General features: G+C 55.8%; 1 protein-coding gene across 7 annotated transcripts in view; it reads right to left on the reverse strand.

Annotated features, from left to right (window-relative positions):
- Nucleotides 1–20,947, reverse strand: part of Ahdc1 (AT-hook DNA binding motif containing 1) — a 66,372-nt gene that overhangs the window by 18,660 nt on the left and 26,765 nt on the right. For 5 of the 7 annotated variants that reach the window (XR_005974342.1, XM_041651770.1, XM_041651768.1 and 2 more), the window contains exon 3: nt 3,856–4,036. The exons of the other annotated variants lie outside the window; for them this stretch is intronic. The gene's annotated coding sequence lies outside the window, so the exon portion shown is untranslated. The remainder of the gene's footprint in view (nt 1–3,855; nt 4,037–20,947) is intronic. 7 annotated transcript variants of the gene reach the window in all.

A 20,947-nucleotide genomic window follows, 5' to 3' on the forward strand; every position in this document is an offset into this window, starting at 1 on the left:
CAGCCACTTCTGGAAAGGCTCCTTCTAGAGCTGTGGTCTAATTTAAGGCTGGGAGGAACACTGAAATTATCTAAGCCATTGGCTTCCAAACTCTGAGCCCGGGGGAGCGGAGGAGCTGTGTAACACTCCAGATACCCAGGCCCTAGTCCAGGAGGGCCTGACTCACACATCTGAGGGACATCTGGGAAACTGTTATCCTAATCTGCTCCCCCAGTGGGTACCTTGTACTCTAGTGCCATTTTACCAAAGAGGAGACCGAACCAGGAGAGCTTCACTGAAGGTCACACAGCACATGAAGGACCCTTTTGCTGTTCACCAGGTCAGTCCCTATTTTTGTCCACTGTCTCAGCCTCATCCTTCTGCCTCCCATGCACCTGCTAACTCAAGGCTCTGATCTCTCCTATACAGCTGTGGAGCTATACCCTTTTTGGTTCAGCACTGCTTCTCTCTCTAGACACACACACATACACACACACACACACACACACACACACACAAATGTAACCTGGAATTCTCCAACACATAGCTGTGTTACCAAGGAGAACCTTGGTAACTTCTAATCCCCCTGATCCCATCTCCTTATGAGATCACAGAGTACATCACCACACCCGACTCTTATGTTTTGTGACTGAACCCAGGGCTTTGTGCACGGTAGACAAACACTCTACCAACTGAGCTACATTTCCAGCCCCCCCCCTTCTTTTTTGGGAGGTAAAGTTTTATTTGGAGTCATGGATGGCCTAGAAATCACTATGAAGACCAAGCTGATCTGAAACTTGCAGCTATCCTCCTGCCTCTGCCAGTGCTGACAACACAAGCATGTACCGCCACAGTCTGTGAGTTTAGCTAGCACTGCTATTTTTGAAGAGAGAACACCTTCAGAGTTTTGGAAAAGCCAGGCAAGGACAAACCTTTAAACCCAGCATTCAAGAGGCAGAGGCAGGCAGATCTCTGAGTTCAAAGCCAGCCTGGAATAAAGAGTGAGTTCCAAGCCTGTTAGGACTACAGAATAAGACTCTGCCTCAAAGCATGGAAGCAGCCCAGACTCTGAATCTCCAAGTCCATTTCCAGCAATAAGCTCACCATGGCTTTCAGAGCTACCTACCCGCAGCCACCATTCCTCCCTTGCCGTGGGTGGGGCTCAGCAGGCCTTCCTGCTCTGGAGGCCTCCCACTTGGGGCCTGAGGGTGTGATCTTGGCAGAAGAGACAAACCTCTCCAGTGGTTGCTTCTGCTCCACCCACCCATGAAGACCTTTGGCCACATCCTCCTGACTGTCCACTGCTCTTCTGCAGCCTTCAGGATCTGAGGGAAGCAGTTGGCTCCCTTCCCCACCACACCCCAACAGGCAGCCATTCTCTTGGCCTCTTCTCAAAGGTACCACCAAGCCCAAGTCTGTGAATGAAAAGTCAAAAGGGTCCTCTGTCTGCTTGTCTGTTCCTGGGTCAGTGTCTGAGCTTGCCCACAGGGACACCAGCTGGCTAGAAGGGGGGCCCCAACCTGAAGAGTACAGTGCTGGGAAGCACCAGCCCACATCCTTGATCCCCAGCCCCACCCTCCCCCACCCCCGCTGTGGCTGTGACCACCCCACCCCTTCCCCAGCCCTCCTTCCCCTCACCCACCCCTAACCTCCCCAGGGGAGCCAAGCTGCCAGCCCCAGCTCTCACTTCCGGCTTCATGACCCTCTCTCCAGACTGCCTGTACTACTCCCCCATCTCCCTCAGCTGGTCTGAAGGCCCAAGGATGTCCCAGGCTTCCTAGCAGTGAAAAACACTGCTGTTCTGAATACTTCCTCAGGACCTCTCTTCTCCGCAGGAAGGCTTTACCTCCCAGGGCTAGATACCTCCCTCTCAAGAACTTGGTCTTCCCTTCCTTTTAGCTCCTACTGCCCACCCAACCTACAGGTCCATCTAGTAAGCAGATTACAGTCCCAGCTCTGAGCAAAACAATGAACTAGTCACTTATTTTGGATTTAAAAGTGAGCACAGAGAGGCTTAGTCATGCCCTTAAGGACACACAGCCATGCCATTCAACTCTGCTGTTGTGTAGGTGGGATCCTCTAAACCAAATTGCTTCACCACTCAGAGATTTAGCCTAGCTCGCCTCCCCTAACTATCTTAACTATCTGTTCTAACCTATCTTTCTCCTAGCTTCTTACCTGTCACAAAGATGCACTACCTTCCCTGACCACTAGGTGTCCCCTCGGAGCCACTGATGCCCCAAGGGGAACTGGTCCTGCCCCGCACCCGAGCCACCAGCTCCCCCCCAACCCCAGCACAGTACAGCACTGCATACCCCACCCTACCCTATCCCCAGCCACACAGAGCTCTTTTGTGCAGCCCCCGCCCACCCTCTTCCTGTCCAGAGTGGGGCACCTGGCAAGCAGGTCTGTTCCTAAACCGCCCCCTGCCAGCCCCTTGCCCTGGGTGCCAGGTGTGTAGGCGCCACTGCCAGCTCTCACTGGACCCGAGGGTCACCCCACTGGCAGCCCTCCCTTCCTCCCTCCGAGGTCACCCAGGGACTGTGCTTCCCGCCCCACTCCACCCCATCCCCTCCTGCCCTTGGCCCTTCCAGACTCCTGTCCTTGTCTTTCCTTCTGTCTCCCGGAGGACTCCCTCCTCCGGTACCACTAGCACCTCCTCCCACCTCTTTCCCGCCCCCGCCCATGTCCCTCCCCAGAGAGAGCCAGTTCTGCCCCGCCCCTTGCTGCCGACCAGGTCGGAAGAACTCCTCCCCCTGGAAAGTCACTGTTGGAAAGGAAGTGACTTCAGCAATTTGGCCACAAGGCTGGGCACCGCTGAGCCCAGCTCAGCCCAAGTCTTACCCAGCCCACCTCCAAAGCACAAAGGAAGCCATATGCACATGCAACCTCGGCTAGCACCAAGAACCCTAAGCACGCACCAAGCCCACCCAGGGTATTTGAGTCTTTGACCACACACCTCTCCAGCAGCACCCTGTGTGGAAGGAACGACCTAGGATGCCCACACCTGCACAGGACCCACATCCAGTGCAATCACCACTATGACACAACTAACATGCGCTCTGAACTATTCCCCCAGCCGAGGCCACTCACATAACTTGTATACACAGCCTCATGCACTAAGGACAGAGAGCCCTGCACACCTGCTTGCACACAAACCCAGTCCCAGTACATTTACAGCCCCACGTCCTCCCACAGCCCTGCCTCCCCACCCTTCCTATCCCTGGAGGCCCAACCCCCATACAGACCTCAGGAATGCTCCTTGGGAAGTTGGGTGGGGTTCCTAGCAGGCTAAACTCTAAGGAGCTTCCTGGAGCCTGAGGCTTCATGTGTCAGTTCAGGGAGTTGCCTCTGCAGGGCAGGGCAGCCCCACCTGGCCTCTGTGGCTGGGAGCCTTGGTGGGCTAACCTGGGCCACGAGAAAGATGGGTCCTACCACCGACCTGCAGTCTAGCTGGCTGCAGTCACACCTGGACTACCATACCCTCCCAGTATCTCAGCTTGGCCTCCCAGCTCCGTGCTTCCAAGGACTGCAGTAAAGAGGTGTCCCAGGGGGTTCAGCTGCGCCTGTCAGGCACTCTGGTTTCCACCTCTGGCCTGCATCCTGGTCACCGTCACAACTCATTTCTCCTCCCAGTTCTCTCAGGTCACCAAGGCACAGGGAAGAGTCCTGGGGCTAGGAGGCAGGACTCTAAGGGACTCGCTGTCTATCTCTAAGTCCCCATTCCCCTTTCTGGATAATGGGGAGGTTGAGTAAGCTAGACTTAACGGTTTCTTGACTTAAAGGGTCCCTCTCCCCCACCCCACCTCTTTTGCCTAAGCCAAGAGCAGATCGCTAGTAAGCTGTCCCAGGCCCGACTTTCTTTCTCAGAGTTACCTGAGCAGGCTTTGCAGAGGCCTGGCTCAGCAGGAAAGGTATGTCTCCACCAGCATCAGATTCTCCAGGGTGTTTCTGCAGAGCCCTGAGCCGTGTGCCTCACCTGGGACCCTCCACACACACTCAGCTGGGTTGGCTCTGGGGTCCAGGCCGATGAGTAGACAATCAGGCAAGCTCCCATCTGTAGAAGCAAATACAGCATACCACAGATAAGCATTGGATGCGGGATGAGGAGGGCAAAGGGCAGAGGGCCACTGAGCCAGGAAGGCATGCTTCTTCATGAATACCAGTCCAGTTCTGACTTTATCTCACTGTAGAATTGAATACCTTCCCACCCCCTTTAATCCTTTAAAGATTTAATTATTATATTTTGTTTTTGCATGCCTGGTGCCCACAGGTCAGTGAGGGGGCTCAGATGCCCTGGAACTGGAGTTACAGATGGTGGTGAGCCACTAGATAGGTACTGTGAATGGAACCCAGGACTTCGCAAGAGCAACAAGTGCTTTTAAGCCGAGCCATCTCTCCAGCCCTGAGTCCATCTCTTTCAACCCCAGGCTCCTGTCTGGAAGAGGAGTCTTTGCAAGTCTAGGTACTAAAATGTATGCACAAACTGCAGACAGGAGGAGAGACAGAGGAGGGAACCTCCCCTTGGCAAAACTCCCTTATCCGGTATCCTTTATGGGTCTCCATTTCCTCATCCCTAAAATGGGGAGTTACATCTTATGAGCGAGAGGGAAAGCAAGCTCCAGGGAGCTGGGGCCTGTTGCCTGTGCAAGTGGGAGCCACTGCTCTGAGTGGGAGAATGCCTGTTTCCACGAAGGTCCACATGCAGCTGCTGCTTGCCCATCTGCAGCAGCAACCGTTAAGACCTTAGATCTCTTGTTTTCCTTAATAACCATGGTCTTCCTCACCCTCCCCCGCTGCCTGCCCATTGGCTGCCCCCCTGAAGCAGGGTTTGTGTGTGTGTGTCTAAGTAAGAAACAAGCCTGACGGAAACGCATAGGTTCTGGCTGCCTGGGAATATGCACGTGTGTGAGACCCTTGTCTATAAAGGCACAACTCTGACTTTCGGTCATCTGAGTAAATACACACACCTGTGTGAGAGTTGCTGGCTCCACTCAGCCTGCCACACCGCTCTACATTTCAATGTCGGCACCAGTACGTGAAGACTGCGCATGCCTAGCATGTACGAGACCCTGGGTTCCACTCCCAGCACCACAATAAAGCTTACACATGAGTGTGGACCTGGTGTATCAGCTGAGTCCGTGTCTACGAGACTCCAGTGTCTCCAGTTACACTTGTGGGTATGCGCACATCTCAATTTCTATTCTGTTCAGCTCTGCATGTGTATCTAGCTGAGCCTGTGACAGGTGTGCCCAGCTGTGAGTGTGCCCGTGTATGTACACACTGTGCCTGGCTCGCTGAATCTCACTGTGTCAGGAGCCAGGCCAGCTCCTGCCTGCCTCAGAGCTCTTTGGATGTGGGTTTGGCAGCAGGGTGGGGGCGGGTGGCTGATCCTCTGCTGTCCCTGCAGGTTTCCAATCTCCAGGCCTTGACTGCAGGCGCTGGTGTCACTGCAGATCAGCATTGCCCACCTCCTACCTCTGCCTTTCCTTTCTGTGGGCTTTCAGGGTCATGGTGTGATGGTGTGACTGGTCACAGTGTCCCTGCGGGTTTGTTTTTGCCATGGTCAGCATGTGCTTGCGGCGGGTGTGTCTTTGTATGATGTGCGGATTTGCATGACCTTACCATTGTGAGTCTGTGTATGCCATGTATTTGTGTATGTTGGTGGGTCCCTGTGTTATTCCATTATCTATCTGTGCCATTGTAGCTGAGTGTCAGTGTCGACACATGCGAGGCTCTACGTGCCTGTCAGCACAATGGTGCTTTGCATTTGTGTGGTACCTTTGTGAGGCTGTGTGTGTCACTGTGTGTTGTATGTGCTGGCTTCCCTCCTCCCCTCACTATCTCCTGAGTGCCTGAGTGCTCTCTCTCTCTCTCTCTCTCTCTCTCTCTCTCTCTCTCTCTCTCTGTAGGAGCCAGACAACTCCCCAAGCCTGGATTAGGGACAATTTATCCACAGGCAGAGAAGAATTCCAACCTGCCAGAGCTTCCCTCTGATCCGTCCCCCTTCCCTGTGGTTGGGTGGGTACAGAAATGCAGCCTAGCAGCTCCCAAGCCCTCAGGGAGCCCCCACCTCCACAGTTCTCCAGAGGCCCAGAACGGTAAAAAAGATAGGACTCTGGGTGGCGTTGAGCCCCCAACCCCAGTGACTGACTGGCCCCCCCATAGCTCAGCTAATCTTGGCCTTCTACATATGGTGGGTGGGTGAGAGGCATCTGCCTGGGGCTGAGGAGACCTAAGGAGCGGGTGCCCTCAGAGCCTCTCTATCCTGATATCCCTCAGTTGATAAATGCCATCCCCCCAGTAAATAACTAGGGAACATGCAACTGTGCCCATTCAGGCTGGGGGGGCGTGTGGTGAGGGAATGGGCAAGGGAAGCGGGGTTGGGCTGGGACTGAGGCTCCCTTCACGGTGCTCCAGGCGCAAGGCAGAATCACATGTTTCCCATTAGCTGCTTTGGCCTCCTTGTTCAGGGGTGTTGGCTGGGGGAGATTTGTTCTGGTTGCAGACACCAGCAGAGACCACACAAGAGAGAGAGAGAGAGAGAGAGAGAGAGAGAGAGAGAGAGAGAGAGAGAAAGGGGGGGTGTTCTCTAGCAAGCACCAGAGGAAGCAAGGAAGAGTCAGAGAGACAAGGACAGAAGGCAGAGGCTGGTCATGAGAAAGGTGAACAGAGACAGTGAGGGACAGGGACAAGGAGGCAAGCTGGGCTAGGCCCCAGACAGAGTTCAGGTCAAGAATCCAGAGAGGACAGTAGCAAAGGGAAGACCGACAGAGAGGTGACAGTGGAGAGGAAATCCAGAGTCCAGGCTGAGCCACAGAAGCCTGAAGAGGATGGTGGGGCGGACAGAGCAGGGAGGCGAGGTGAGGGCCTCATAGGCAGGGAAGTGGATGCCCAGGCGGTTGGCGGGGGGGGGGGGGGGGGGGGCAGTCAGTGCCTGAGCCTCCCGCCTGCTGACCCTCAAGCCTTGGAGATAACAGACCCGAATAGTGCTGACTTGCGGTTCAGAAATCCAATATCCTCCGCGGCGCACTAATCGACTACCTGAGCCCCAGTCCGTGTGAGCTGCCCCGATTAATCCTGCGGCTCCACAGCCTTAATTAGTTTAACAGTTTCAGGGGCAGAAGAGGCAGGCAACAGGGTCCCTAGGCCTATGGGGACACAGCCCTCATGCAAGCCCTGATGGAGCCTGGTGCTCCACCTCCTCAGTCACACACCTGCCTAGGCCCCAGAGGCCCCTTCCCACACCATTTGAAAAACACTGGGTCCTTTCTCTTGGGACACAGTCCCAAGGGCTGGCACTTGGGTCAGAAGGGAGGTCATGTGACATTAAGACGCCTACCTTCTACCGTGCTTACGTAGTTCCCCTGGCCAGTCTTTTGGGGGCCTTGTGGTATGTATGGGGAAGCCCCACAAAATGTCAGCCCCATACCACAGGGTAGTTAGTATGTTGTCTCTCTACGATGGGAGACAAGCTAACTCACTGACCACCCCAGCAGCATGAGCTGATCATACATGCCACTCCCCACAACAGTCAGAGACAGGTGTAGTCACCGACAACCTTCCCTATGGGAACAACTAAGCACACAACCTGTTGCTTCCCTGGAAGCGTGAGATGGCTGTATCTGATACCCCTGGGTGGCACAAGGCAGGTGTCCGGCTGTCACCTGTCACAACAGTGTAACCTATCACCTAACCAGGCACCACTTACCTACTGACAGGGTCTACGATGTACAAAATCCTAACATATGCAGTGAACCAAAACAGCCCCACCATGGGACAAGTCTCTTCCACCCACGGAAGTCTGAGGCAGGGACACAACCATGTCCTTCTCTGAGGTCCCCCTACCCCCCCCCCCATCATCTAGACACAACATACCACCTCTGCCTGCTTTGGACAGGTGACAGCCCACCCACATCCTTCCTCCAGCACTGTCGCCAGCCTGGGTGGTGCTGTCTGTCCTCTGCCTGCAGAAGCGTCACAGCTCACAGGGCATGAATGTCACCCCAGCAATGCTAGAACCGGGCACAGCCACACGTTGCCCCAGTGACAAACGCTACTGGCCCCAGGAGGAGGAGGAGGCACACAGGGCTCTGGGTGTGACCTTGCTCCCTGGACACCAGGATAGGAGGTAAGGAGGTAACCCAGCAGCCAGGCAGCAGGCACTGGAGAGAAGTGCTGGGGAGGGAGCCGCCAGGGCACATAGAAAACCAGGAAACTTCATCTTCCCAGGTGCCCATTCCATTTCTAATGAACTCAAGGAGGGGCGGCGCAGTAGCCTAAGCTCCCCTTTGCTGTGAAGGTTGTCGCTGTCCCTCTTCCTTATAAAGGCCCCCTCTCCAAACTTCAGGCCACAGAACTAGGGATAGGGACAAGGAGGCCAAAGTCCAGGAGCATGACTCACTTGGGGAACAGGCCCAGCCTGCTGGCCAGAGTGGTGAGTGAGGCCAGGAGCCAAGAGGCCCGGGTTCAAGTCTACGCTCCTCCCAAGCCAAGTTGTGTGACCTTGGAGCGGCAGCTCAGCCTCTTTGGCTTAAGGGAGAGAGAAAGGGCCAAGGAAGTACTGGGGTCAGAAGGCAGCTTTAGAGGAGGGAGGGCAGCGGGCTCCACTCCCTGCCACTGCTTCCTCAAGGACTCTCTCGTCTTCTGGCATCTCAGTCTCCATCTATAAAGCTGGCCTCAGAAAATCACGCGCCATATGCAGAATGGGAAGAGAGGAAACTAAGGAGCTGGGCACTCCCCTACAGTCACAGGCTAGACCTGTGTCAGCTGAACCCTGCTTCCACTGCCTGGCTTCCCACAGGGACTGGAGATGTGGGCGAGTGTTGAGGAGTTGATGGAGACAGGACAGACTGCCCTATGCTAAGACCAAGGAATTAAATTAAGTCTGTCCTCCCCTTCACCTTTACCCTCAGCCTCCCTTGGTCTACCTTGGTAACTGGACTAGCAGAACAGCTCAAACGGGAGGGAGTGGAACACACACATCCCCCTGCTGCCCTCAGGATCCACAAGAGCACCTACTGCCCAGGAATAAGGGACCCCCTTACTGTATGGAAGTCCAGAGAGGGACAGAGCTAGCCTGAGGTCACACAGCAGGACTGCGGCAAAGGCCAGAACTCTCTCCAGCAACATTCTCAAGAGCAGAGTCCTCTAGCCCCCGGGGGTGGCTAGAGCTAGGGGGCCCTGGGGGACTTAGCAAAAAAACGTGGCGACAGATGGCCTGCCGAGGCAGCGGCGATCTGGGCGGCTGGCAGGCATGCTCGCTCCCGCGCAGGGAAGCAGCTAATTTTAGCTGAGGCCTCGATGCCAGCTTTGTTCCCCCCACCCACCCGCCAAGGGGGCCCAGCATGCTTTGCGTGCAACCCGCCCCCCTGGCACCCCCCTACCTGACCCCCTTGGTGAGTAGTGTCCAGACCCAGGGTCCTAGAAATCTCTGCCCAACTAGGCCTCACCATACCAAGAGGCCAGGCCCTGGAGGCCTGGCATACTGCTCTAGGGCCTATTTGCCCATGACTCAAAGCTCAATTCTTGAAGGAGGATGTCAGGAGGAAGCCAGAGGCCACTGTCCAGACTGGACAACAGAGGCTGCAGCCTTAAGGAGATGTGGACACTGCCCTCCACTCGGCACTGAAGGAGACAGGACCCTGACTCCACCAAGACTCTGGTTCTGGGCAGCAGTGTCCCCGGTGCTGGTTACTTAAGCCTTTCCTTGTTCCTCATAGCTGACTTTGTTCCAGGAACTCAAAGTGCTTAGAAGCTAGAGACTCTCAGGTTTGGAAACTGAGGCAGAGCCTGGGAGAGCCATCATATCAGGGAGACAGGATCGGTGAGGCCTAGGCACCCTACAAGATGTCAGGGCCCTTGTCTAGCTTAGCTCCTGGGACTGCTCTTTTGTGCCACTTGGGCTGGTGGAAGGGTGACCAAATAGGGAATGTCCAAACTCCAAAACTGCAAAGGATGCCTTGCATTCTTCGCCTGGTACCCTATTTTCTGAAGGCTCTTTAGTCTTAGACTCTGTTCATTTCAAATTCAATTACACATGCCCAGTGAGGCTCTCAGGCATAGAGTCCCTACTAGGAAAGGGCATTTCTTTGGGGTAGATCTGAAGGGCTACCCTCAGCTCCCTGGCCAGTGGTTACAAGGAAGATGGCCAAGTAGGAGACAGAGGAGGAATCTTGAAAGAAATCTGAATTTTAGAGAGAACAGTGAGGACAGAAAGAGGAGGGAGAGATCAAGGCCGAGAGGGGAAGATGCTGGGTGCAAGAAAAACAGCCTAAGGAGAAAGGAGGGAGGGGAGAGGAAGCGGAGCTGGGGAGAGGTAGGGAGAGCATGCCAGGAGAAACAGCAAGAAAAAAGACTCAGGAAGAGTGTGAAGAGGAGGAAGAAAAAGACAAAGAGAGAGAGAGCGAGAGAGAGACGGGGAGGATGATGCAGAGACAAAGACACACACAGAAGGAGAGAGATGGAGGAGCTTGCCACAGACAGGCCTAGGCACAGCAACCCAGGGAGCAGGAGACAGAGGGACTGACACACCCAGAGACTAGCAGAGACAGTCAAGAGGGTGAGATACACTCACAGAATAGGGTGGAAAGAAGGGGGAGACACTAAGTGATGGATAGAGTGTGGGGGGAACAGCAGGAGTAGGCAGGGTGAAGGGAGGGGCACAAGCAGGGGGGAGATGTCGCCAGAACTGGGGGGGGGACAACAGAGGACAGAACTGGAATGTGGGTCTGGGCATGAGGCTCACAGATGCATCGGCTCTGGTTTCAGCTGGGGCAGTTGGCTGCTGGGGGGAGCAGGGCTTTGAAAGGGGGGGTGCCTGTTGCCATGGCAGCGGGCACGGCAGGGGCACAGTCTGCTGGCACTTGGAGCTATGGGCATGGTAGGGGGCTGACTAAGGGGGGAAAAGGGGTGTGTGATGAAGAAGCATCGCCCCTGCCCTCAGGGCTCTACCAGGAAGTTTCCAGAGAGCAACTGGAAGATGCTGGAGTGGAATAGGGCTCTTGGGCTTTGCCCAACCCCAGGGGGGCACCTTTCCCCAGGTCACATGTGCCATCCCAGGGTTCCACCTGTGTCTCAGGATGTTCCCTGAGGATCTTCCTCCTCTGTCCCCTCCAGTCTGGCTGAAGATCCCATATGCTGCTATTGCTGCTGCTGCTTGCAGGGAAGCAAGATTGTGAATTCAGGATCTGTAATCCTAACGCAGAGCCCAGGCCTACCGGGCTCCAGTTGCCAAGGCGACGGTGGGTCAGAGGGCAGTGCAGGGCGCCCGCTCCTCCAAGTCAGAATCCCAATTGTTAAAGCCCAAGAATAAACAGCTGAAGCGGCTGTGGGGGGGCTGAGGGGGGGGCTGAGGTCTGCATGGGCTCAGTGTGGTGTTGTCAAGCGAGATGTCACTAATTGTCTGAAGGAACGGGCTGAGGCAGCTCTTAACTGCTTCCGTGCCACCGGAGACACCTTGGCTGCTTGGCCTCATCCCTGGGGCTTCCCAGCATTCCACTAGGCCAGCCTGTGGGTGTGTGTAGGGGGAAGAGTGCTGGGCCAGCATAATCTCTGCCTCCCTTGCACTGAACCCCCACATACTTTGGCTCCCAACACTCCTCTTTGCTCAACTTGGAACCTCCCACCTGCAAGCTAAATCTTTATGTCCCCAGAACCAGTAGCCCCCAATCACTGGGCTCATACCACCTCCTGAAGTCCAGAATCACTTCCTGTGGCTTGTAAATGCTCTTAGCTCCCCCAGTCACTCCTTCCCCTAAGTCAGAGGGTCTGGTACAGATGTGTGGGAAGCAAAGAAAGATCCACCTGGTGCCTGTCTGCTCTTGTAGAGGGACGGGTTTGGAAGGGGACAGCCCCTAGCAATTCTCCCTGTAGCTCTCCCTCCTAGTCACACTCAGAGCCAAGAGCCTGGCTTCTAGCTTTTCTGTTTTGCTTGCTGTGTGGCTCTGCAGTTTCCCTTCCATATAAGCATGTCGCCTCCTCTGTCCCAACCTAAACACGTAGTGGTGCCTTTTCTGATTCATGCCAAGTCTGTAACCCCTGTTTGGGAGTTCCCAATCCTGCTGTGAAAAGGTAAGTGATGAGGAAGGGGCAGAGTCTAGGGCACAGTAGCCGGCTTCATAGATAGCTGGGCTTGTTAGTGCCTTAGTGTCTCTCCCTCTGCAAGCACAGCGCTAAGAGTAAAGGGAATAAGGGGGTACGTTTACTGGAGGTGAGGATCGATTCTGGGAAGGTTTTCTGCAGAAAGGAGTAGCTGGCAAATGTGGACATGAACTGAAAAAAATAGAGGTCTCCAGAAGAAGACTTAAGACCCCAGTCCAGCCTCTCTCACTGCAGAAAGGGTGAGGCTTTTGAGGTCTCCTGCTCCAAAGTCAGCCCTGCCTGCTCCAGCCACCTCCTGCTGACTCCACCCACTGTGCTCTGGAGCTCAGGGGAGCAGGCAAGGCTCCGAGGGGGATGGTTGCACCTAGAGTGACATGGGAGGGGGTGGAGCTTTGGGCACAACTTTAATCCAAGACCCTCTTTCCCTAGACTTCAATGCTAGCGCCGCCCCCTCCCCGTACCCAGAAGGGTGGGAAGGGGCTCAGAGCATCCACACCCCTTAGATGGATACCTGTGGGCAGAGACAAAGTCTGTGGGCTGGGATCTGGGCTTAGAAACAGGGGATCCCCAAGAGAGAGCCAGGCCCAGCTGGGGGCTGAAAGCGGACAAAAGGCTACTTGTTCTGAGGATGCCTGTGCCTTCTCAAACATACCTACAGCCGCACTCTGGGGACAGCTACACCCACAGAGCCACACAAAGCCTGTTGGGGTGGAGATGGGGGGGGGGGGTGTTGCTGCAGCTAGCCCCAGAGGTCAACAATAGGAATAGACTTAAGCTGAACCAGCCTTTGCCTCGTGCAGAGCACAGTTCACTTCACCACACTCCATCCAGGTTAGTTAGATAGCCCAGGCTGAAGTGACTAACCAAGACCCACCAGACAGTCTCAAAGCCACCCTCTCCTTCATACTGTCTATATAGCTCACCAGCTTCTAGCTAGAGTTGGCTTGGCAGCTAGTGAGACTTATTACCATCCTTCTGAATTTTTTATTTTTGGCAGTGGCTGGAATTGAACCCGGGGCCTCAAGCATGTTGAGTCATATGCTGCAGCCCTGCTCACATTATCCTTCACTGGGTACCTGTCCTGTCCTCCTCTGCAGACAGGTAAACATGCGCAGGTTAAAAGCTTGCTTTCGTGGCATGAGTCTTGATCTCAACACTCAGGCAGAGGCAAAGATCTGAACCAAAGCCAGGCTTGATTTAAGAGCCCAAGTTCTTGCATGTGCTATCTCTGCTTGCCATCACCCATCTCACACCCCAGCACCCTACCACATATATGACCAGACAGCGGAGACATGTCTGCATGGAGGTGTAACTCTCCATCCCACACACATCTCAATGCCAGTCTCGCACCAAGCTGGCAATTCTAGCTCATCAGTGCCTATGATGTCCCACCCTATGCTGTCCCTCAGAATTACAGAGGTCTAGAGCATGTGTGGGGCCAGAAGAGGCTATCTTTAAACTTTTCCGGCGGGCCACCACCAACTCCCCTAACCACAGAATGACAAAGCAGTCTACACTGGCTGGGGTGCCTGACCCCCACGAGCCTGGACCCCCACCCCCACCCCCAGCTCACAGCCCTGATGAGAGCAAGTCTAAACAAACTCCTGCCTGGGGATGTCAGAGCACCTTTCCTGGGGGTGGGGGGCGCTGTGATCCTGGAGCCTAGCAGAGAGAAGGATCAAGTTACTTGCCCCCCCCCCCACCCCCTCAGCTGTGCCCTGGACTCCTTGGGGTTGACCTTTCACCTCATCCAGGCCTGGACCCAAAGGGGGAGCCCAGGCCTCACCTCCAGTTAACCCCCTGCATTCCTTATTTGATTCTTGGGCTCCTGCCAGGTCCCAGTAGGTCAGAAGGAGCCTAGCCAGGCGTGCCAACCTTTCTCTAGTCTCCCATCCTATCTGGCTTTCCAAGGAGCTTTAGAGAAGGCGCGTCCCTGCCCCCTGCCCATGCTGCCCTGCTGGGATCAGATGCCTCGGCCGGAGCAGCTGAAAATGACCTGGGCTATTTTCGCTACAGTATCATGTTGCTACTCCCCCTTGAGCTGGCTGCTTCCCACACCTCTCCTGACCATCCCTGCCTACCCTCACTCATCTCTCAGCCAGAATCACTGACTAACAGGACAGGAGGGCTCTTAACTGGCCTAAGCTCTTCATGACTGAGGCCACGAGGACCCAGTCATGGGCCTGGGCAGGGAACCAGGCTCTCTGAGTTCCCGCCCAGGTCTCGGTCTAACAGCCTGCTCTGTACCCTAGATGCCAGAGCCTCTGACCCAGCCAACCTCTCCCAAGCACCAGAAAGTCACATTGGAGACTACCCATAAGTCCCTGGGCCACTCCGCACGTCAGAAACTGCCTCCGGCATGCTCTTCTCTTTGTTCAGAACTGGTATCAGGTCTATACACCTATGGCACAGGCTTGAGGGCCTACCTGGAAGGTTTGTGGGTGTATAAAGTAGGAGAAAAGACAGGGAGGGAAGACAGAAGACCGAAGCCTGGAAAATGAGAAGTGGATTCAGACATTAGTCCCAGCTGCCCCTCGCCCCAGCTTCTTGGTGAAGCTCACCACCACCCTCCCCCGTGCCAGGGCCTTCCATTCCTATCAACTCAACTCCCTCCAGGCTTCTGCCCCTGCCCTCTCTCTGCCTTAAGCTCCAACCCTCCTGGGAAGGAATGTGACTGGTCAGGTCTGAGCTGACCATGAGTGCTCATAAGGTGACAGACTCCCCCCATACTAGGGGAGCTCACATACCAAGGTGGGGGTGCCGTTTAACCCCCTACAGTTTCATTTAAGAAAAGATGGGTACTTCCTTTGACCAATCGTGTGTGTGTGTGTGTGTGTGTGTGTGTATGTGTATGTATGCGTGTATATCTATCTATCTATCTATCTATCTATCTATCTATCTATCTATGGCTTCATAGAGGGTAGGACGCATTCATACACAATCTCCTTTTCCAATAGGATGGAGGCATCTGCCTGCCTGGCCACTCTTCACCATAAATGTTTTATCTTGTCTCCCAAAATCTGGGAAAAAGCCAGGAACTGGTGTTGAGGGCAGAGAGGAGGTTTCATGAACCCCAACCTCAGGAGTCCTTAGTCTGATGGGAGGGAGAAATAGAACCCTGCCTTGGGGAGTCTGGTGGGGGAGACCCCTCACAGAGGCTGGGACAAAGAGCCCAGAGCAACAGGGGGCCCCCGAGGTGCTAACCGAGTGGGAGAAAGCCAGCACAGAGAACAAGCCAGGTGGGGTCAGACCGGGCAGGGTTCCCAGAGGCCCCTGGCCTTACACCCCTCCCCCCAGGCTCTGGAATCTCGGGGGTCAGGGATGAGGGACAGCTCCACCCCCTGCTCCCCTCAGGCTCAGGAATTCCACCAGCAAATGGGAGGGGGGGCTTCGGACTCTGTCCAAGTTGGCTCCCATTGGATCAGGAACTGCAGTTCCTCGTCGCCCCCACCCCCCACCCAAGCCCCTAAGGCTGGCCCCCTGCCCTCCTCTCCCCCTGCCTGGGTTGGCATGGTGTGTGCCAGGCGCTGGCAGAAAACAAACCCGCCGGGGTGGGTTTGCAGGGAGCGGGGTAACCTTGACACAGTTGCAGCAGTCGCTAATGGCAGACACACACTCCGCCTGTTCTGGGGGGACTGTTGCCGTTGCTAGGAAACCGGCAGCCGCGTGAATGGAAATGGGTCAGTAAACCTGGGGAGAGATAGTGTGACACTCAACCACTGCAGCTGCTCCAGCCCACACCGAAATCCCTCCTCTTCAATATTTATCACTCCCGCCTGGGCCCTCAGCTCCTGCCAGACCCTGCACCAGCCTGGCCCTCAGGCCCCCCCAAGGCCTGATAAGGGTAAAGGGAGAAAAAGCGATGGATGGGGTTGCTTATCCACCGTTGGGCTGGGATGTGATTCGGCATGGAACTGGTTCTGGAGGAGATTGAACAGGAAACAGAATCTAATCCCGCGGTGGGGAAGGGGTTAAAAGGTCAATTCACGCCTGTTCCTGACTTAGGAACCGTGGTAAAATTACTGTGAGCTGCCTGTTACCTACACAGACACTAGAAAAGGCAGACTTCCCTCCTCTCTTCACCCAGTTTTGGGGCCTCCCTCTGCATAGGGGGGCTAGAAGAGAAGAGGCACCCAAAACGACGAGGATTGATTGGCAGCCTGGAAACACCAGTCAATACAGACAGCATCCCAAACGGTCAGGGTCTACCTTACAACACACACCTCCAGTGACACACCTTCCAGAGAGCCACTGTTCAGGAAGCCTTGACAACAACCGCATACAGAAACCCTCACAATAGAACTGCCATTCAGAACAGTGTCCTTCAGTTCAACTCCCAGCTCCGAGCGGACAAACCTAGGCACAGGCTAAACTCTTCCACTCACAAGCCGTCCAGCCCTGACTCAGAGCCAACTCCTCTACCTTATTTTTCCTCAGTCCCACAGCCAGTCTCCTCGGCTAGAGCACACCCCAACCCACTGGCGCTGTGATGACTCTCAGGCACACATCCCACAAGTTAGCAGTCCCATGCCCAGCACCCCATCCCTAGAGACTGACTGGTCCCTGACACACACATTCCTTTCTTCTAGAAGCATGCAGCCTCACCGCCCTGCCTGACACAAGCGCTCACGCCACTCTTGAGCACAGGCCTCCCTTCAGATAACAGGAACCCTGGGAGTCAGCAATGCTGCTCATTTGGGTGACATGCCCCCTCCACCCACCACGATTTCCGTCAAGAATCCCTGAAGGGTGTGTTTCAGTAAGGAGGGCGTTCTGGCTTTTCTGGAGGGTGGGGGATACCTTGACGGATCTCCCTGCCGACTTGGTTCTCTGTATGCTATCTCCTAGGAGACATCAGTCAACACGGGCTTGGAGCCTGTCAGAGCTGGAAGGTGCCTGAGGGAGTCACTAATCCAGCCTCTGTGTCAGGCAGAAGGGAACAGAGACAGAGGAAAAATCACCTGCTCAAAGTCACACAGCCTAACTGCTGGTTGGAGCTTTTTGCTTCCATTCAGTCGGCGACTGTGAGCCCTCTATGGGTACAGAGAGAAACTAGCCAGATGTAAATGTACGCATGTTGCCTTCCAATGGGACCTCTTTTACAACCCTGCTGCCTACTCAACGCTTTCGGCCCGGGCTGCCCCGGTGTGGTGGTTCCGAGTGGGCTGGGCTGGACTTAGTCTAGCCATCAGGCAAGTTTCTGAACTTTGTATCCGGGGTCCCAGCGCACCACCAGAACCCAAAGCAGCTTCTCTTATTCCCTATATCTAGCCTTCAAAGCAAAACCGCTTAAGCTCCAAGGGCACACCTGTCTTGTATTATTTAAGGAGATCTCTGCCAGGATGCCTGTAGGATAATGGGTGAAGAGGTGTTCAAGGTAGCTTTATGCATCCATATATAATATCTGGTGGTGTTGGGAATTAAATGCAAGACCTTGGGCCTGATAGGCAAGCACCTCACGGACCTGCTCCATCTCTAGCCCTTCCTAAGTGGTTTCTGCAGAAAGGCAAACTGGGGTTCACAGAGGCAGGCCTCAAGTTTACAGTCAAATGAAACTTTTTTTTTTTTTTGCTGTTGTTTTGAGACGAGGTCTCACTGTGTAGCCCTGACTGGCTTCAAACTCAGAGATCCACCCGCCTCTGCGTCCCAAGTGCTAGGATTAAAGTCATGCAACATCAGGGCCTAGTGAGATGCATCTCGGGCTCCTTCCAGTATACTAGTTTTTCCCCAGAGGACAAGGAAGGCCAATCAAACAGCAAACAAAACGGGGGAAGGTGGGGGTGGGGAGAGGGCCCAGGTGTACTTCCTGGGCTGAAGTGGAGCCTAGGGGAATTTGAATTTGAATCTGCGCATCTGGCAGTGGCAGGGTTGAAAGTGAGCTAGGAGCCCCAAAGGAAGAATCCTACTGACCTTAAGCCTGCCTGGGCCATACACCTGGAGAAGCCAAGCTTTGTGCTCTGCCAGCCCCACCCCCCAGCGGAACAGTGGGAGCATCCGGAGGAGACCAGCCCCCTCCTTGGGCATCAGTTTCCAGACCATACTTAGAGCAGGCCAGGGCGGAAGGGCTTTAATTTAATGCATTGTGACCAGGATTGGTTCTCAGCTCCCAGCACTTTAAAGGTCTCTTGTCCCAGTGTAGAGCGAGCTGAGCCTACTAACTGCAAGCATGAGTTTAAGGAATAAATGAACACTCAATAAAGCCAATAGCTTTCCCTTTCCATCCTTCCCTGCCTACCCTGAGAAGGCACATTTCACATTTCAGGCCCGGTGTAAGGTAGATGGGATTATCTACTCTCCTGAGCAGGACTGCTTGTTACTCAGGTGTCCTCACTATGGGGAGGCATCGCACTAACTGCTTTACAAGTGCGACTTCAAGCTCCACAAGGCCCAGGCCTGCCTACTAGCATCTAGTTTTTCAGAGAGGAAAGGGAAAGGAGAACTCAGGAGTGAAGGGACTTGCCCACGGTCACTGCACAGTGCACGACAGAGGGATCCAACCAAGCCCAAGCCTCCCATCACTGCTTTAGTTTAACGAGGTGAACTCGGTAGGGGCGGGAATTGTAACCGAACTGGGGTGGGGGCCTTTGGCTGGGAGTGGCCAAACGGTCCATCCGTCTCCATCTGCAGAGCTCAACCAAACGGTGCTGGAATTAGGCAAAGCTGTGGGAAACCGATCTCTTCACGCCCCCACCCCCCACCCAACAGTGCCAAGAGTGAGCCTGAGAGTCACTTACCAACTCCCCTGGATTTCAGGGCTCCGGGAAATAGGAGGCCCTCCCTCCCGGGTGTCTTTTCCGGACTCTGACCAGCAAGGTGCAGAGTCGCCCCCCAAAGCAAGCTGCTGCGGGAGTTGGGGAAAGGATCCAGGATTTTCCCAGCGGTCCGTCGCCCACTGGCTCGGCAGTTGCGAGAGGAGGGGGACCTGGGAGAGGGCTGCCTCGCTTCCCTCCTCCAGAGAAGCCCTTCGACGCCTCAGCTCGAGCAGGAAGCGCGGGTCTGCCGGCCGAAGGAATCCGCTCCCGAGTTTTCCCGCCGCCGCCCCTCGAGCTACCTGGCCGCCCCGGTGCCTGCGCCTGCGCCCCCGCCCCCTCCCCAGGAGGCCGCAGGGCTTCTGACTCTTTGCGGAGGTGACGGGCCGAGAGGGAAACCAGGCGGCTGGGGGAGGGGCGTCGCCTGCACCTGGCCCCTGTCCGCCGCCCAGGCCGAGGAGGGCGGGCCTGGACCCCCGCCAGCCCCGAAGGAGCAGCGGGGGAGGGGAGCCTCCTGCCTCGCCCCGGGGAGGTCCGGGACCGGGCGGGGAAATCTCCCACCCCACCGGAGCGGCGGAGACGCGTCCGGGGGTCGAGCGGCTCGGCGCCCCTTCCCGAGCAGCGCTGGGCCGGCTCCCCCGGCCGGCCGCGCTTTCCAGCTGCAGGAAATTCCAGAAGCTCTCCATCATCCCCGCGCAGCGCGCAGCCCAGGCTGCCAAGGCTCCCCGAAGGAGAGCCACATGCCGGCCGGCCGACCGCGCGGCCCGCCCTCGCCCCCACCCTGTCCCACTCGGCCGGGCGGCCACGTAGCCTGATCCGCCGCCCCTTCCCGCACCCCGGGGGCCGACGGAATGCGTGGCAGCCCCGGTCGGGGGCTATTTTGAGCGGGAGGGGAGCGGCCCAGCCGCGGTGTTTTCGGCTTTTTCCTGGCCCCCGGCCCGTTAGCCCAGGCCCTCGGCTGCCCGCGGAGGAGGGACACGTGGAAGGGGAGGGAAGGGCAGCCTCGATCCGGCTCCGGGCTGGGGAGGGCCCGAGAGACACCCGGCCCGACTTGCTCTCTCGGCCCGCCGAGCGACGGGATTACTAATCGCGCCTTTTGCACGGGCGGTGGCTCCAGGGCGCCCGCTACCTGCACGCCCCTCCTCCGGTGAGCGCCGGCGGCCCGGGCACTCCCTCCCCAGCGGCGGACTCGGGCCTCACTGGATAGCGCCACCGAGCACCAGTGGCCAATCACCGGCCTCGATTTCCTTACCTGTAAGTTGGGATGAGCTACCTGGCTTTATTTGAAGGGTACCATATTCACTTTGCTGTGCGCCTTTCCCTGGGCAAAACACTTTTCTTGGGGGGGGGGGGGGCTTGGTTTTAACATTTATAAAGTGAGAGGGATTGCAAAGCCCTCTTTTCAGGGGAAACCAAAACAATGTATTTTCATACAATAATACATTTGCATCTAGCGCCTACTCAGTGTTAGTGGCCAACGGCATGCACGCTGGCTTTGCATTGTCAGAATGAACTAACACCATTAAGGTCGCAAGAAAGATACAGTGTTTTTACTCCGGAGGAAACTGAGGCTCAGTAGTTAAGTGACCTGCCGAAGGTTAGACAGTGGCACAGCCGGAAGTCAGACAAAGTGGCTTCAAAGTATGAGGTAATTACTGACACAAGACAAACTCTAAAACAGAGGTGGAAACGAAGACCCAATGTGTCGCTCCAAGTTGCCTTTGACCAGTGGCGGAGTAGGTACCCAATACAGTCTTCTAGCTTTTTAGCACCCTGATGCAGCCCTCTGAGTCTATGCAACACCTGCTATGGGACAGCTAGGGGGTCCCCGAGACAGTGTCTAAAAATGGGTACCAAACTGCTCAACAGCCCAAAGGCCTCAGTCTGCCCTCAACCGCTCATCTCGTAATTCACTAATTTATCAGATTCTAGGTTCACCCCAGCCTCAGAGGTAAGGGGTATGGAGATGGGAAAGGAGATGGCACATGGGGAGGGGGGGGCATCCTGTGAGAGTCTAGAGCTGCTTCCTGCTCCCTCCACACCCCCCAGCAAGGGAACACAAAGGTTGGAGTCACATAACCCCCCCTCCGCCCCGGAAACCTGGCAGTTTATTTCTG

The sequence above is a fragment of the Microtus oregoni genome, unplaced genomic scaffold (genome assembly GCF_018167655.1).
Source record: "Microtus oregoni isolate MIOR12 unplaced genomic scaffold, Mior012 000005F_ref0000423, whole genome shotgun sequence".
NCBI lineage: Eukaryota > Metazoa > Chordata > Mammalia > Rodentia > Cricetidae > Microtus > Microtus oregoni.